Below are 14,767 nucleotides of genomic sequence, written 5' to 3' on the forward strand. Positions count from 1 at the left end.
GCATACATTCTTGTGACAACCTAAATAAATTAATTGATTTAGGAATAAAACACTTGATCAGTAAAAATGTGAAAGTTGTGTGGTTTTGTCTGAAGTGCTGATTGGCTGCTTGTGTTACACTTTAATCTAACTGCTCTGTGAACACAATGTCACTAGAGAGCAAGAACTTCCTGATCTTGACAAAAGTACCTTACACATACATTATATTCTTCTGAAAAACCAACAGCACTATAAGAACTTACAGACTGATACAGAAACCTGACACATCTGAATGACGGCTGATATTATAAAACAAATGACTGAAATAAAATATACACTAGCATTATCATTGTGTTACAGGATGACATGACCCCCTCAAAAATCAGATCCAGCTAATATAACCCCCCCAATATCATCACATCATTGAGATTAAAATAAATATGATATATTCAGAATGAATACTTTTGTTTGTTTTCTTTTATTAATTTCATTTGCCAGCAAGAAAGATAGTATCATATTTACATGCATATTGCATAATATAGGTGCCAATGCAGCAATTGATTAATCATTAAGTTCTTGTTTTTTTTTCATAAGATATTGTACACACACACAAAAACCTATTAAGTGGAAGCTGCCACTGCTGGCTAGTGCTTAAACACTTAATTTAACTACTGTCTCATTATGGCATAAATACGCATTTACGTTAAGTAGCCTAAATCAGTAAAAGTATCACAATGTATTTCTAATACAGGAACGGCAAATTAGCTTTTGTTACCTTTTACACAAGAAAATAGTTCAATAAATAAATTAATTAATATGCCGCGAGTTTACCCCCCCCCCCCCCCCCCCAATGGTAGACCCAAAGTTACGCCCTTGACTGAAAGAGAGATGGACAAATACTGGCTGATATTCATATTCAATAATCTGATAAATCAATCATTAATTATTTCATACAAAGTCAAAGATCAGGACGAGATGCAGGATCATTACAGCTAACTGTCTTAGCTTATAGACAACATTGTGAAACCACTCTGAAAACTGATTCATATTTGATGAAAATTACAAACTTAAACTAATCTAAAGCAAATCTTAAACTGTTCATTATTAGTTAAAATAATTCTAATACCATACAAAACAATCAAAAAACAAGGTGAAGATCATCAGATCATCATATGCATGGAACAACGCCAAACTCGTCTGGGCAAAATAAAGACAAGACCCAGACACAAACAGCAGAAACTCAGGAGTGTAAATATGACAAATAACTGAACTAAGAGCTGTAATCAGTGACCATGCTGACAAACAGCTACTTTATAACCTACGAATGAACTGAAAATAAAAATAAGGGACTGTAAAAGCCATAATTCACTCTGGCGCTCTCATATTTCATAAGAGGAGAGAAGAGTGGTGCAAGCAGAGAAAGTGTGACAGAGCTCATTTATTGTTAGCAATGATTGAAATGCTGGAAGAAAAACATAAATATTACACTGGGAAAAATAAGAACTGATAAGATGTACTTCAATGCGATGTGTAATAATACAAGATTTAACAGTTGTTTTCATTTTGTTGTTGTCAGCTTTAGACTCATTTAGCAGTTTATGCTAACAGTGTGATACAAACATTCTTGATTGTCATTTTATTTGTAGAGCATTTGTCACTATCCATCTCATTTCAAAGCTGCTACACAGAAATACAAGTATTTGTCTTTAATGCCAAAGGGAATTGTGGCTAGATAAATCTTATTCAGTTAATAATTCAGAAAATGTGACACAGATCTGTTTGTGATCAGACGAGTTCAGGAGCGGATGTGGTGATGAAGGATAATGTTCAGGTCTTCACAAGAGACTGCTACTTCATGACATGAAAATATGTACCGCAGTGGTGAATGAGATGACACAAAGTTCAATAACGAATAAACCCCTCTACATGGTCTTTAGGTTACTCATGCTGTTAAAGTGTCTTGTGGTTTGTGTGTCATTTACTGACTGTTTCCCTCACAGTGCTGTGGTTTTGACTCACCTCTGGTTTCAGAACGCAGTTTTCAACATGTTTTTGAATCCCTTTCTACATTTTTACTCTGTTCTCACACATAAGTCCTGATCCAGCAGCTGTGTTTCAAGCAGCAGATTTGTAATTAATGTGAATAAATGTTTCTAATAAATGTAAATTAAGATGGTAAATCCTGTGATGTTGAGTCCCGTATCCTCCACTGTTTGTATCTTGACTGATATTCATCTGTTCTCTCTTATTTCACTGCAGCTGCTCAATCTGACAAGGTTCAGTGTTTTACTCTTCTGTCTTCGTGTGTTTCTGCCGTACTTAAATCAACAAGGAATATAGAAACAAACAATGATTACAATATTACAAACATTTAATAAAATATTAAAACAGTTATGATAAAATAGCAAATACTCCAGACATCCGTGTGAAAATGTTTGGCTATGAAGCTCTTCAGTAAAGTACGAGATGTTTCTCAGCTGTGAGAAGAAGAGAGATGTAGAATGAGATCCTACAGTGTTTAGGTCAACAGTGAAATTCACTGTGTGATTACAGAATCATATGAACTGAAGCACAGTGAACTCTGTTTGTAGTCAAACTCTGAGAATGTACTCATTCTGTGGACTGGTTCCTGTTCTCTTTTTGTATTTGGGGAAATTTAATATCTTAATTTGTGTTCTAAAGATGAAAGAAGGTCTTATGCGCTTTGAACAATATGACGGTGAGTAATCAATGACAGAATTTTCAGTTTTGGGTGAACTATTTCTTTAAATTATTTACCAGTGAGTGAAGAACACGAACAAATTGAACAAAATCTTAAATTTTTTCTTAAACAAGTTACTCAATATTAAGTTTATATATATATATATGAAAGTGAAGTGACATTCAGCCAAGTATGGTGACCCATACTCAGAATTTGTGCTCTGCATTTAACCCATCCGAAATACACACACACAGAGCAGTGAACACACACACACACACACACACACACACACCCGGAGCAGTATTCATCATTTATGCTGCGGCGCCCGGGGAGCAGTTGGGGGTTCGATGCCTTGCTCAAGGGCTCCTCAGTCGTGGTATTGAAGGTGGAGAGAGAACTGTACATGCACTCCCCCCACCCACAATTCCTGCCGGCCCGAGACTAGAACCCACAACCCTTCGATTGGGAGTCCAACCCTCTAACCATTAGGCCACGACTTCCCCGTAAATATATATATATATATATATATATATATATATATATATATATATATATATATATATATATATATATATATATATATATATATATATATATATATATATATATATATATATATATATATATATATATATATATATATATATATATATATATATATATATATATATATATTTGGTTTAACTGTAGAAGCTGTGTGAGTATGGAGCTGCTTTGTTTTTTCTGAACTGGTGTAATAAATGTTCATCTTTTATTATCTGCTGCTTGTGTTATTACTGTTGTCATATTGTGTGTGATTTTAATTTAAACCCTAGACTCTAGAATATATGAAAGTTTCACTTTATGAGTTACAAAAAAAAAGTGTGTGAGTGTGTGAGTGTGTGTGTGTGAGTGTGTGTGTGTGAGTGTGCGTGTGTGTGCGTGCGTGTGTGAGTGTGTGTGTGCGTGTGTGTGTGTGCGTGCGTGTGTGAGAGTGTGTGCGTGTGTGTGTGTGTGTGAGTGTGTGTCCCTGTGTGTGTGTGTGTGTGTGTGTGTGTGTGTGTGTGTGTGTGTGTGTGTGTGTGTGAGAGTGTGTGTGAGTGTGTGAGTGTGTGTGTGTGTGTGTGTGTCTGGAGCTCTGCAGTGAAACTCTCACATGCTGCTGTGTGTCTCTCTGAAGTCAGATATGCATTTCTCACTGAATCTAGAGATTAATCTTCTAGCAATTGATTTTATGTTTTTATCTGAACTGTGACTGAATTTTATTCTGAATTAGATTCTCAGTTTAATTATGTAATTTAATTATGTAATTGGCACAATGTATTCGCCTTTTCTGTGATTTCATGACTTAGCTGTAGACATCTTCAAGACAAAAAGACTTTAAACAGCCCTTTAATCACAGAGCAAATAAATAAGTCAAAGCTTGCTCTTGTGTTATAGTAACTTATGTATAAACCGAATATGATCATTTTTTCTTTTATGCTACAAATCATTAGGATATTAAGTAAAGATCATGTTCCATGAAGATATTTTGTAAATATACTGTAAAGATATCAAAATGTAATGTTTGATTAGTAATATGCATTGCTAAGAACTTCATTTGAACAACATTAAAGATAATTTTTTCAATATTTAGATTTTTTGCCCCATCAGATTCCAGAATATCATATAGTTTTATCTCGATCAAATATCCTCAGATCCTAACAAATCATACATCAATGGAAAGATCATTTATTTATTTATAAACCTCGGTTTCATATATTTGACCCTTATGGCTGGTTTTGTGGTCAAGGGTCACAATTTACAGAATTATCTTTCTTTGATTCTCTGGTTCAGTGGTACACTTGTCAAATCATCAACAATAAAATCCAGATAACAGAGTAATCCACAGATGAAGAACAGACCCAGTGTTTACAGACTCATCTCATCTAGCGTTGCCACCTTCAATACAGAAAAATAAGGGACGCTTTTTAGAGGGGGGGGGGGGGGGGGGGTTGTGAGCGGGGGGCCACGATGTCCACAGGTCAGATGACGTGCCAGTGGTGGTAAATCACAACTTAAATCATGTTTTCATAAAAATATTAACTGCTAATGAACTTTTTTGAAAAAAATATTTGTCATTGTTTGCAGACAGTAACACCATCCAAACAGTGAAACCACATAATAAATAACTGATCTACAAACATTTCTAAATGTTCACATTTCACTTTTTTTTTTTAATTATTGGTAAGTTAATCTATTTTATATAGTCTATTGTTAATTCTACAGTAGCCTATTGAATAATGCAATTATTTGCTTCACTTAGGCACTATATTTTTTATTATTAAATATATCTATCTTATCTCTTAAAATAATGCGTATGTGTCTGAGTGTAGGCCTTCACCTTAACCGTAATAAACAAATTGCTAACACTTTGAAATAAGGTTCATTAGTTATCTACATTAATTAACATTAACTAATAATGATCTGCACTTATACAGCAATCGTTCAACTTTGTTCATGTTAATTTCCACATTTAATATACTTTATTATAATCTTGTTAATAGTAGCCTAATGCACTGAACTAACAATGAACAGCTTTATTTCTATTAACTAACAAAGATGAATAAATACTGTTAGTTCATGTTAGTTAATACACTAATGTTGAATAAATGAACCTTATTGTAAAGTGTATGAATGTTGTTCTCCCGAGGCATGCTGTCGCACATCTGACAAGCCACTGTGCGCAACAGAAAACACTCGCTGACAAATTGTGCTTGATACTCATTTCCGCTGACACTTTCCAGCCAAGCATTTGATTCCTCCCACTCTCGTCGGTACTTTTGCATCCGCTTTCGTTTCAGCGCTGGATGCGGCAGGGTATCTGGAGGACGACTCTCTGCCAAGAGACCCGCCCTCCTCTGACTCTGATTGGTCGTGAACCTGAAACAAACCAATCAATCCACCGATGTCAGCGAGTATTACCCAATCAGGGGCAGAATAGGACGAGCCTTCACAGAATGCCGGTGGGATGAATCTGCATGAGATGCTGCACTGAAGACAACTCCGAAAATACGGGAAAAACCCCGTCCCGTATTGATTCAAAACGGGACGCGGTATTTTATTCTCAAATACGGGACGATTCCGTATTTTAAGGGACGGGTGGCAACCCTACTCTGATTGGTTTATTGCACGTTACGCCCAAAAAACACCCATTACTCATTAAGAGAATAGGGATATTAAGAGATATTGTAACAATCGTTAAATTAGCAAAAGTGGATTTAGACACACCCTGAGTGCACCTGCACCGTGTGATTTACACTTTGTGTTTAGATCGTTAAAATAGGGCCCAACATTTCATTTGTCAGATAAGAATACATTGTGCCAATTACATAATTAAATTACATAATTAAACTGAGAATCTAATTCAGAATAAAATTCAGTCACAGTTCAGATAAAAACATAGAATCAATTGCTAGAAGATTAATCTCTAGATTCAGTGAGAAATGCATATCTGACTTCAGAGAGACACACAGCAGCATGTGAGAGTTTCACTGCAGAGCTCCAGACACACACACACACACACACACACACACACACACACACACACACACGCACACACACACGCACACGCACACTCACACACACACACACACACACGCACACACACGCACACACACACTCACACACACACACACTCACACACTTTTTTTTTGGTAACTCATAAAGTGAAACTTTCATATATTCTAGAGTCTAGGGTTTAAATTAAAATCACACACAATATGACAACAGTAATAACAAAAGCAGCAGATAATAAAAGATGAACATTTATTACACCAGTTCAGAAAAAACAAAGCAGCTCCATACTCACACAGCTTCTACAGTTAAACCAAATATATATATATATATATATATATATATATATATATATATATATATATATATATATATATATATATATATATATATATATATATATATAAACTTAATATTGAGTAACTTGTTTAAGAAAAAAATTAAGATTTTGTTCAATTTGTTCGTGTTCTTCACTCACTGGTGAATAATTTAAAGAAATAGTTCACCCAAAACTGAAAATTCTGTCATTGATTACTCACCGTCATATTGTTCAAAACGCATAAGACCTTCTTTCATCTTTAGAACACGATATTACAGTTTTTTTTATTTGCTTTGGTACTATTTTCACAAGCAAGGTGTACATTTTCACAACTCATAGTACTAATATCACATCAGATCATCAAAAGTGCACTTTTTTCAAACATTTCAGCATATTTTCGATTGTGTTAGTACAATACACAAAACCACAAAGTATCATTTTCACTACACAAAATAAGTGTTTCATCTTAATAAATGTTTCATTCACAGTAACCACCTTTCATAAATCTCTTACTCTCAAACTTTAGATTTTCATCTCTTCTCGTTCAGTTTAATACATTTGTCTATTATTTAATCCAACTGATCTTAATGGTTAATCACTGAACCGTTTGGTAAACCTACAGATTTTAAATCGGTTTTTCAGGAATATACAGTATATGGATTTTGAGAACTACAGAAATAAAAATGCGGGTTTGTACGAACATATAAATTATGTCCAAGTGCCTGGACAACTTGGAGGAAACATCTCCATGTGCGCAGCTATCTCTGAAGACGGTGTTGTAGGACGTAGGCCATTACTTGGCTCCTATAATGCTGCACATCTTATTGAGTTCCTCAATGAAATTGAACCAGCCTGTCAAGGTGAAGGGGTCACCTATGTAACTGTGTTGGACAATGTCAGATTCCACCACGCAGATGTAGTTCAAGCATGGTTTCAGGCCCATCCCCGATTCATGATCCTTTACCTGCCTCCATACTCTCCCTTCCTCAACCCTATTGAGGAATGTTTTTCAGCATGGAGGTGGAAGGTCTACGATCGCCAACCCCTTGAGCGTGCTACCCTCCTTCAGGCCATGGATGATGCATGTGATGATATCAGTGCAGACCAATGTCAAGCATGGATTCGCCACGCCAAAAGGCTTTTTCCCAGGTGCTTGAACAATGATAACATTCATTGTGATGTGGATGAGAATCTATGGCCAAATGCTCAAGACAGGCTTGATCCAAAATAATGTAATGTGTGCACTAAATGTTATGTTTTCTTCCCATTTAGTTAAATTTCATTGTAGAAATTATGCCCATGTTACAATTATATCTGAAAAATAAAAAATAATTTGCCCAAATTATTGTAGAGGATGTCTTCATTGATCCTTCACTTGTTTACACATAAGATGGATATTTTGGAAATTATAGATTATGTAAATGTTGGGTAATGTATTAAATATATTGGTATATAAAAGTGTATTGCCTAATGTGAAAACTGTGTAATCTGTCTTTTATAATACTGTATTATATTAATTTCAGCACTTCTAAGGCCGATTTGAAACCAGTATCTTGTATTGTTTGCCATTGGATGAACCGAATGTTAAAAGTACTAAACTGAAAGAAGATCATACTGTTGTGTTTCGGTGATTAAACCAAATGTTCTCATTACATATTACAATAATCTGGTGTTTAAAACAATGATTATATGGAATGAAAACATGCGCTCCTGAATTAAAGCATAAGATCAGGTTTTGAAAGAATGACTAGCTGTGTTACAAGTGTGATCAGTTTCGATTTTTGTACTAAGAGTTTTGAAAATGTACACCTTATTTGTGAAAATAGTACCAAAGCGAATAAAAAAATCTGTAATTTCCCCAAATGAAAAAAGAGAAAGGGAACCAGTCCACAGAATGAGTACATTCTCAGAATTTGGCTACAAACAGTTCATATGATTCTATAATCACACAGTGAATCTCTCAGACCTTCGGCAGAAACACATGAAGACAGAAGAGTAAAACACTGAACCTTGTCAGATTGAGCAGCTGCAGTGAAATAAGAGAGAACAGATGAATATCAGTCAAGATACAAACAGTGGAGGATATGGGACTCAACATGCTGCACTCATTCTGCATGAACACTCAATCTCTGCTTCTGTCTTGTTTTAACCCAGTATTCTACTGTATGTATACATTTTCTTCTGAGTTATTAACTGAATATGATTCATCTAGCCACAATTTCCTTTGGTATTAATGACAAATACTTGTATTTCTGTGTAGCAGCTTTGAAATGAGATGAATAGAGACAAATATAACTATAACTATAAATAGTTTTATTTTGATCAAATATCCTCAGATCCAATATAGATTCATCTCATCTAGGGTTTCCACTTTCAATACAGTGGCAGTGGGGGGTGGGGGGGGGGGGGACCCCTCTGGGCCACGATGCCCACAGGTCAGATGACGTGCCAGTGGTGGTAAATCACAACTTAAATCATGTTTTCATAAAAATATTAACTGCTAATGAACTTTTTTGAAAAAAATATTTGTCATTGTTTGCAGACAGTAACACCATCCAAACAGTGAAACCACATAATAAATAACTGATCTACAAACATTTCTAAATGTTCACATTTCACTTTTTTTTTTAAATTATTGGTAAGTTAATCTATTTTATATAGTCTATTGTTAATTCTACAGTAGCCTATTGAATAATGCAATTATTTGCTTCACTTACACTCTAAAAATGGCTGGGTTAAAAATAACCCAATTGGCAACCCAGCGCTGGGTAAATATTGGACAGAACACATGCTGGGTTAAAGTAACCCAGCATGCTGGTTTACACATTTTAACCCAGCATGCTGGGTTATTGAGAAAACTCAAGATAGAGTCATTTTTACCATTTGTGGGTTTGCATTTTTATGATTCTGGGTTATTCTTGCTGGGTTATTCTCATAATTTCACTTTTGCTTAATAAAGCAATCATGGATTAATAAATAATGAAGAATACAGGTTATTTAGACTGTTAAAACATATTTTTAATGCCACTGACATAAAAAAATTTATACCAATGACAAACAACATGGAATTTTCCCTTTTTTTGTTTCCAGCAAATGCAAAATAAATAAATAAAAATCACAGAAATACAGTTGCAATAAATAAGAAAATTATTTCTGAATGACCTGTGTCTAGCTGTTTAACTATTACATTTTGAGATTTTTAGCTATTTAAATACACAGTGAAATGACATTGACAATTAACATTCTTTAAATTTAAATGTAAAATCATTTAAAGATGTCCTTAAATTTATATCAAGTATATAAAGACTCCTACGTAGGGGGATGTGCACTGCTTAGGGTAGTTCAACATATAGTTCACCCAAAAATGAAAATTTTGTCATTTATTACTCAACTTCGTGTCGTTACAAACCCGTAAGCCCTTCGATCATCTTCAGAACACAAGTTAAGATATTTTCGATGATATTCGAGAGCTTTCAGACCAGGGTGAATAATTAGTGACAATTTTCATTTTGGGTGAACTATTGTCAAACACTTAAGCTCTGAAGCAAAGATCTACACCTGAGAGCAGTGTACTCCATTATAGAGCCTGTCTATGGAAGGACAATTTTCAAAAGGAATTGCTAATTATATTTTCAATTGCGTTTTCCACATGTGACAAATTGTGACAATCCAAACACAATTGCAAATCTTGAACAAAAACACTGTTTCAAAAACACTGAACAAAAATTACGGTTTCAGTTTTCATGAATGCACAGTGACTGCCAAATTTCAAATGGAAAAACAAAGTCAGTTTGTAGCTGTATTTTCCATGTATTATGAGTAATAAGCCTGTCATATTGATCAAATACTGCATCATAGCAGCTTTACAGTATTAAATAGGAAAATAGTGTGTAATAATGCAAAGGGACAAAAGTAAACACTCAGTTTTCAGTTAAAGTCAATTCGTCATTGATTCAGTGATTTATCGTCCCTCTGTGCAATCAAGTGGATGATATCGCTTGATATTAATTGTCCCCAACTAAGGAAAACCAAGGAACCGAAACTCCATCGGTGACAGAATGGAGAAAAAAACCTTGGAGAAACCAGGCTCAGTTGGGGGTCAGTTCTCCTCTGACCAGACGAAACCAGTAGTTCAATTCCAGACTGCAGCAAAGTCAGATTGTGCAGAAGAATCATCTGTTTCCTGTGGTCTTGTCCTGGTGCTCCTCTGAGACAAGGTCTTTACAGGGGATCTGTATCTGGGGCTCTAGTTGTCCTGGTCTCCGCTGTCTTTCAGGGATGTAGAGGTCCTTTCTAGATGATGATCTCCATCTGGTCTGGATACGTACTGGATACGGGTGGCTACGGTGACCTTGGAATAAGAGAGAAACAGACTAATGTTAGCATAGATGCAACATAAGAACAAGTACATGAGGTTTTATGAATTACCATGTCTGTTTTTTCACTGTGTCGCACATGTTACCTGCCAAAACTCAAATGGAATCTTTAGCATCTGAATTTCCAATGCCTCACATTGAAAACTGTCAATTTTTGTCAGAGGTGGGACCATACCATGGAGAGTGTTTGTATTGGGAGGTGACGTCACTCAAAGACAACTGTGCAAAATGCTTTGAACAATGGAGGTTAAGGCACTACTAAAGGCAGCTGCCGCTCCGAGAGATGTGTGATAAAGAACAGACAGTGCAACCCGGATCTCCCTATATTCTTGGCACCTCACACAATAAATAATTCTGTCATTTTACCCCAAATGCAGCTACTATCCCCTGCTAACCGTTAGAGCCACATGGTACTATTGATCAATATTCACCATTAACCAAATGCTTTTCACCGGAGGAATAAAATATAGGGTAAGATGCAGCTAGGTAAATAAGAGTAGAACTGCAATGTTGTTTGCTGACGTGCATCAGAGTGCAAACAGTGAGAGATTTGGGGTAAAACTACAAAATATCTCCCAATACAAACACGCCCCATAGTATAGTCCCACCCTTGACACAAATTGACAGCTTTCTGTGTAAGGCATCTGAAATACAAATGCTTTTCAATTGCGTTTGGACTATGTCACAATGTATATGTCCACATGTGGAAAAATACAATTAAATATACAATTGCAATTCCTTTTGAAAATAGTGCAGAATATCCTTACCTGTCCATTGATTATGATCAATGCCTGAGAGATCTGCTGTCATTTTTAGATCGCCACAACAATTGGATGGGGTTTTGTGGACTCTGCTCGGTTAAGGAATTCCATGTTTGTTCCAACCTTTGAAATAAAGTAAAAAAAAAAAAAAAAATACAAATTGTTTTAATAACAGTGATTCAGTTCAATTAACTGTGTGAAGTTAATCATGAAATTGACCATCATGATTATGAGTTAAATTCACCTATGACTTGGTCTACAGAAGCAGAATATGATATAGTGATTGGCTGAAAGGTGTGCTTTCAAACTGTCTAATCATTGGGATGTTCCAGTCATTATAAATCACAGTTTTATGTTAATATGCTGGCTATATCAAACACACACAGTCACTGGCACAGATAAGGGAGATCACACTTCATGCGCGCACACAGACATTTCTATGACAAGTCACGTAGGTAAAACAGTCCATATATAAAAACTTTTAGATGTACCAAAGTGATAAGGACAAGTCAAAAACACGATCTGAAAAATTAATATATGATGTTTACGCTCATAAATTAGGTACATTCTGGTGCAGCTTTAACTATAGCACGAAATAAAAATATATGTGCGTTTAAGTTACGTGAGGGTTAACGTTAGTTGATTATCACAGACAAACAATTATGTAAAATGTATAATAAACACGAACTTACCGTTAGACGCCTCAATAAGACTGCACTCGACGAGTTTTTCTCTCACAAATGTATCCATGCGCTTTTCTGACAGGAAAAAAACACATTTTGAATTATAATTTGTATGTAAAAAGACTTTATAAACCACAAAAGCATCAAATCACTTCACTAACGCGGCCAGCGTCACTCGCTGTGCGTGCGCGCACTTTGAAATGCCCTGAGACGTCGATTCTTTTCCGGGAATCACTTTGTTTGTTCGAGTATTACTGAACCGGTATACTTGAACTGGGTCGTCGGTTCTTTTAGACCTGCGGTCCGACTATATTGTACGTAATTTGTATGATTTAAATGTCGATATGGACAACTGCAGGCGTTTACATTAGAGCAGAAAGTCGTATTCACTTTTTGAACTCATTTGACTCACTTAAATATCAAATTCGCTTTTCAGTGTCAGAAACTACTTTTCCTCTATTTTCACAGGTATTCGCATATTTCAGCCATCAGTCACTGTCTGAAACTTAATAAAACTTTAATAATCTGTCGTCTCAGATACCTTAACACGATTATGCGAGTCGCGTAACGTAGGTTGGCCGTTTGAGGTAAACAGTTCATCATTTAACGTAAATAATGTTGGCCTGTAGACGTTTAACAGTATTGTTGCTGCAAAAAAAAAAGTTATAATTCTGCCAATTTAAATAATTATTATTGAAAACATTAAATAAACTTACCTTAAAACAGTTGAAAGCCGTGGCTTTGCCCCGTTGTTCTTCCAAAAATGACATTGGGGAGGGATTTAAACATCTTCAAGGCGCGTTAATAACCCAGCGCTGGCCTGAAACAACCCAGCGACGCAACCCAGCAGGTTTAAACCCAACACCTGGTAAATTGAAACTACCCAAAAGTGTTTAAAAGAAATTAAATAACCCAACAAATGACCCAACAGACTCAACCCAGCATTTTGGGTTAAAAAATAACCCAGCCGTTTTTAGAGTATAGGCACTATATTTTTATTATTAAATATATCTATCTTATCTCTTAAAATAATGCGTATGTGTTTGACTGTAGGCCTTCACCTTAACCGTAATAAACAAATTGCTAACACTTTGAAATAAGGTTCATTAGTTATCTACATTAATTAACATTAACAATAATGATCTGCACTTATACAGCAATCGTTCAACTTGTTCATGTTAATTTCCACATTTAATATACTTTATTATAATCTTGTTAATAGTAGCCTAGTTAATGCACTGAACTAACAATGAGCAGCTTTATTTCTATTAACTAACAAAGATGAATAAATACTGTAACAAATGTATTTCTTACTCATTGTTAGTTCATGTTAGTTAATACTAATGTTTAAATTTGCATATGACATGAATTTTCAGAAAAATTAAAACAAGACGTAGTTACCCAGACAATGAACATTATTAATAGCAATTATAATGTGATTGCATAGTAAGTAGCAATATTTGTTAGTTCTGTTGTTGATTCAGGGTCAGCATCATCTGGGGTCCTCTGAGGGTCAGCATCATCTCTTCTCAGATGTTCTGGATCCAGACTGGAGCTTGTGTAAATCCTAGTTCCCAAAGCAGAGAAACAAATAGAACATCATTAGCGTAGCTGCTGTTCCAACAAAGTAAAATTAATTAGTTTAACCCAGCTAAAGAATAAGAATGTGCATTTGATCAGATACAACTGCAGTCACAAATTATGAGATAATTATTCGAATGCTTGGTGAAAGAGATGTGTTTTTAATCTAGATTTAAACAGAGAGAGTGTGTCTGAACCGAACATTATCAGGAAGGCTACTTAGGTACGCAGGCAAACCATTTAGGGCCTTATAGGTAAGTAATGATAATTTGTAACTGATACAGACCTTAATAGGTAGCCAGTGCAGAGACTGTAAAATTGGGGTAATATGATCATATTTTCTTGACCTGGTAAGGACTCTAGCTGCTGTGTTTGGACGACCTGTAGCTTGTTTATTGAAGAAGCAGGACAACCACCTAGAAGTGCATTACAATAGTCCAGTCTAGAGGTCATGAATGCATGAACTAGCTTTTCTGTATCAGAAACAGATAACATGTTTCGTAGCTTGGCAATGTTTAAGATGGAAGAATGCAGTTTTTGTAACATTGGAAATATGATTTCAAAAGACAAGTTGCTGTCTAATATAACACCCAGATTTCTGACTGTAGAAGTAACAGAACATGCGTCTAGTTTGACTTGAGCTAAACTCTTCAGGATAGTGGCCCTCCAGGACCCTCTCCCCAATCTAAACTATAGAGCTCTTAACTATAACTGATAGTTCACCCAAAAATCATCAGTCTGTCATCAACACAAGAAGATATTTTGAACATTGGTCATCAGAACAATACAGATCGAGCTCTTTCTTGCATGCAGCACATGGACTTTACTTTGCT

Source organism: Carassius auratus, chromosome 21 (genome assembly GCF_003368295.1).
Source record: "Carassius auratus strain Wakin chromosome 21, ASM336829v1, whole genome shotgun sequence".
Lineage (NCBI taxonomy): Eukaryota > Metazoa > Chordata > Actinopteri > Cypriniformes > Cyprinidae > Carassius > Carassius auratus.